Source organism: Bombina bombina, chromosome 6 (genome assembly GCF_027579735.1).
Source record: "Bombina bombina isolate aBomBom1 chromosome 6, aBomBom1.pri, whole genome shotgun sequence".
NCBI classification, from domain to species: domain Eukaryota; kingdom Metazoa; phylum Chordata; class Amphibia; order Anura; family Bombinatoridae; genus Bombina; species Bombina bombina.
The window spans coordinates 993,736,712-993,741,711 of NC_069504.1; the positions used below are offsets into that span (position 1 = coordinate 993,736,712).

Here is a 5,000-nt window from a genome sequence, read left to right on the forward strand (position 1 = left end):
ACGGAGTTGCAGTAGTCGAGGCGGGAAAGGATGAGAGAGTGGATTAAAATCTTAGTTGTATCTTGCGTAAGGAAATGTCTAATTTTAGAGATGTTTTTAAAGTGGAAGCGGCAGGCTTTAGCCAAGGACTGAATGTGAGGAGTGAAGGAAAGATCTGAGTCAAGTGTGACCCCAAGACATCGGGCATGCGGGGTAGGGGTAATGATGGAATTAACAACAGTTATAGAAAATTTGGGGGTGGAGACATTGGTAGAAGGGGGAAAAATAAGGAGTTAGGTTTTGGAGAGATTTAGCTTAAGGTAGTGAGAGGACATCCAAGATGAGACATGAAAAAGAGTTAGTGACACGGGTTAGTAAGGAAGGAGGTAGGTCTGGTGCAGAGAGGTAGATTGGGGTGTCATCGGCATACAAATGATATTGAAACCCATGGGACTTTATTAAGGAACCTAATGATGACGTGTAGATAGAAAATAGAAGGGGACCGAGGACAGAGCCTTAAGGAACCCCAACAGAAAGTGGTAACAGGGCAGAGGATGCTCCGGAGAAGGCTACACTAAATGTACGGTTAGTCAGATAGGAAGAGAACCACAAGAGAGCTGTGTCGCAGATGCAGAAGGATTGGAGAGTTTGGAGCAGAAGAGGGTGGTCAACAATGTCAAAGGCTGCAGACAGGTCAAGGAGGATAAGCAGAGAGAAGTGGCCTTTGGATTTTGCTGTAAGTAGGTTGTTGGTAACCTTGACAATAGCTGTCTCTGTAGAGTGATGGTGACGAAATCCAGATTGCAGTGGGTCAACCTTACCAGGTTACTGGTAAGAATCCAGTATTACTTACGTATGTGCATTTCTTCAGACAGGTCGTCATACAATATTTGATTTGCTAAACCCAAAGCCTTTCTTCATACGAACTTTGTTGTTATTATTACCAATATTGACAGTGCTGAGACAAAACTTTTTTGACTGTATCACAAAAGTACATCACATTGTGATAAATTAAATTAATAAAAATACGATTTTATTTTTTAATACTTCTAAAAATATTTAGTTTTTGCTATGCTTATAGCATTACAAAAACATTATTTTGTTTTTAGAATAATTAAAGAGTATAGATTTAAAAAGTAGTAAGTTATTTTTCTTATTTTTATCTTTTTAAAAGGGAAATAACGGTTAAGAAAGTTCAACAGAAGCATTTTTTTTGCAACATACATATACTAGAAAAAAAAAATATTGTATTAAAAGCCATTACTGTCTATGCAGCATATGCATATATGCTGCTCATGACCTGTGTACCCTCAAACACGGTGCCTACTCAGAGATCCATCAGTCAGCAAATCATGTTCCCAACTAGCCACTACAACCCTCAGAGCAGGCATAGTATTTAGCAATTTACCAGCACCTGTAAAAGGTAAATAAGTGAGATGTCTGCAATCATGGCACTAATGAAGTCATGATATGCAATATGTGATATCAGTTTATCAGGGCCAGTGGGCCACCCTTCACATTTGCAGGGCCCTGGGAAAGAGACATGTGTGGGGGCCCTCAGGTCAGTACCCCTATTCCCCTTCATGGTCCACCCCTATACCAACATTCAGTGTTACCTATTTAAAGAATAACACTATATATTATACCTACTGATACCATAAGCACTTCATCATAAACTAAACACAGGATGTATATGGCACCTCCTCATACCCACACCCCTGACATTAAGGGTCCACCAAAGCATGGGGTCCTAGGAAAGTACCCCTCTTGCCCTGCCCAAAGAGCAAGCCTCTCAGTAATGATACTGTAGGTGTTGTCATGTGTGATGTCAGAACAGATAACATTTATGTTGTTTGTTATTAGTGCCTCAAAATATCTCCTAGTATGGAATTATTTTTTCGCTTTAGAATGTCTGATGAGAACTTGAAATCTGGTTTAACAAATGCATTTTACCGATATTACTTGTCTGGCTCCTAGATTTTAAAAAGTTATTTGTGTAAGCTAGATGGACAAAGGCTTTTGGTGGCAGGATGTTAAATGTTTCTCCAACAGAACGAGATCTGCTTAAAAACAAAAATCTGTATGCACTTTTAACAATATGGAACCTTTGTCAGACAAAAAGATAAGCTGACCCATATATACTGGGTATTTACTTAGTACACAGGATTCTCAACCTCAGTGTCACAGCTCTCAGCTGAGGGTGAAATACAAGATTAGGGCTAAAGGTGACAAACGTAGTAGTAACATACAATGATAATTATTATCTAAATATACTGCTTAGATCAGATCACACACATTTTAAAGGTGAGTGAAGGCTGTCCAATAGCAAAACAAGTTCAGATTCAGTAGATATGAAAATCTTCCAGTAAGCTAAGGTGTAATAATTTCTAGCAAAATAATAAACACTTATAAATGTTAAAGTGATGATACATTTCAGACTTTAAGAATGCTGCAATAAAAAAATATTTTAATATATAAAGCAAAACTGCATAATTATTAAAAAAAAAAAAAAAAAAAAAAGTGTATATGTATATCCTATATTATAAAAGGCCAGGTATGTTTGTCCGATGCAGTCATGAGCAGTAGGGACTGCAGCGCAAGACAAACATACCTGGCCTTAAAGCGACACTGTACCCAATTTTTTATTTTGTGATTCAGATAGGGCATGACATTTTAAGCAACTTTCTAATTTACTCCTATTATCAATTTTTCTTCATTATCTTGGTATCTTTATTTGAAATGCAAGAAAGTAAGTTTAGATGCCTGCCCATTTTTGGTGATCAACCTGGGTTGTTCTTGCCGATTAGTGCTGTCCAGAGTTCTGAATAAAAAAAAAAAAAGCTTAGATGTCTTCTTTTTAAAATAAAGATAGCAAGAGAACGAAGAAAAATTGATAAAAGGAATAAATTAGAAAGTGGCTTAAAATTGCATGCTCTGATTCATGAAAGAAAAAAAATTGGGTTCAGTGTCCCTTTAAGTATTGGTGAGCGCTGACAGGGCTGCGCGAGACGACCAGGGCTGGGAGGGTTAGGATGGAGTCGGGTGGCACCGCTACGCTACAGAAAAAAAAAAAATGTTGACAGTGGCAGGGAGGAGGGAGAGGGGATCAGAGGGTAGGGAGTTGGGCAGCTACAAAAACATACTTGGCCTCAACCATTTTGTCCCATGTACAAAGGCTTTAAGACTAGTATTTTATAATACAAGATTTATAATCCTGCTTGGAATCGTCTATTCCTCTGCCCCCTTCATTTCCTCTTTTGGCTGGGCTGTGACAGAGAGCAATCCCAGCCTCTACATAGGCTTCCTATGGGCTTTCAAAGGGATGGACTTCAAGAGTGCCAAATGACACACAAACTAATTAGATGTGTGTTTAATTTAAAGGGACAGTCAAGTATAAATTAAACTTGCATTATTCAGATAGGACTTCTAATTTGAATCAACTTTCCAATTTACTTTTATCATCAAATTTGCTTTTTTCTCTTGGTATTCTTAGTTTAAACTAAACCTAGGTAGGCTCATATGCTAATTTCTAAGCCTTTGAGGGCTGCCTCTTATCACAGGCTTTTTAAATCTGTTTTCAACATAAAGAGACCGAAAGTACACGTGGGCCATATAGATAACACTGTGTTCAGGCACAGGGGGTTATTTAAGATTTAGCACAAAACAATGTTGAATTTAAGACAATAGATAATAAACAGTCCCAGTCATGTGATCAGGGGGCTGGAAGAAGGTTCCTAGATACAAGGTAATCACAGAGGTATAAAGTCTATTAATATAACTGTGTTGGTTATGCAAAACTGGGGAATGGGTAATAAAGGGATTATCTATCTTTTAAAACAATTACAATTCTATGGTAGACTGTCCCTTTAACCCTTTTCACAGATTTAAAAAAAAAAAAAAAAAAAAAAAGTACACATACTTTTTTAATGGCGAAGATGATATATATGGCATTTGATTAGCTAAAGTTTACCATCAAAGCACATATATTGCATAATTTAACAAAATGATTTAATTATCAATTGTGCAACAAACAAAACAATTTAATATTGAAATAAATTTTAGCCAAGTGATCTGTAAAATTAGCCAGGTGGTGTGCCCATTAAATAGATTCTGGGGCGAACATTGTATATTTAATTCTAAGACTCCATTCATCGTAGATATCACAAGACTACGAAACAGACCCAAAAAGACAAGGTCCAATAACCTACTAAACCGGAGGTCTCTCCCTCACCGAAGCAGCAACTTACGCCATATTGATTGAGGTATGTTCTAGTAAGTGGAACCTATTACCAGGAAAAATAATTCATTATCTTTACAACATTGTACTGAGACAGACAGACATATATATATATATATATATATATATATATATATATATATATATATATATATATATATATATATATATATATATATACACACACATACACACACACTATATATATATATACATACACACACACTATATATATATATATATATATATATATATATATATATATATATATATATATATATATATATATATAGACGCCTAAAATTGTGAAAAATGAATTATTTTTTTTATTATTTGCTCGCATTTGGCGGTGAAATGGTGGCATGAAATATATCAAAATGGGCCTAGATCAATACTTGGGGTTGTCTACTACACTAAAGCTAAAATTACCCCTACAAGCTCCCTAATTAACCCCTTCACTGCTGGGCATAAAACACGTGTGGTGCTATTTCTGAACAAAGGGGGATCCCAAGGAAGCATTTACAACCAATTGTGCCTTAATTGCAGAAGCTGTTTGTAAATAATTTCAGTGGGAAACCTAAAGTTTGTGACAAAATTTGTGAAAAAGTGAACTTTTTTTTTTTTTTTATTTGATCACATTAGGCGGTGAAATGGTGGCATGAAATATACCAAAATGGACCTAGATCAATACTTTGGGTTGTCTACTAAAAAAAAATATATACATGTCAAGGGATATTCAGGGATTCCTGAAAGATATCAGGGTTCCAATGTAACTAGCGCTAAT

The 5,000-nt window shown here is 36.0% G+C and overlaps 1 protein-coding gene across 1 annotated transcript in view; it reads right to left on the reverse strand.

Annotated features, from left to right (window-relative positions):
* The window catches only part of ATOX1 (antioxidant 1 copper chaperone), a 63,625-nt gene that overhangs the window by 57,529 nt on the left and 1,096 nt on the right, over window positions 1-5,000 (reverse strand). The window lies entirely within an intron of this gene.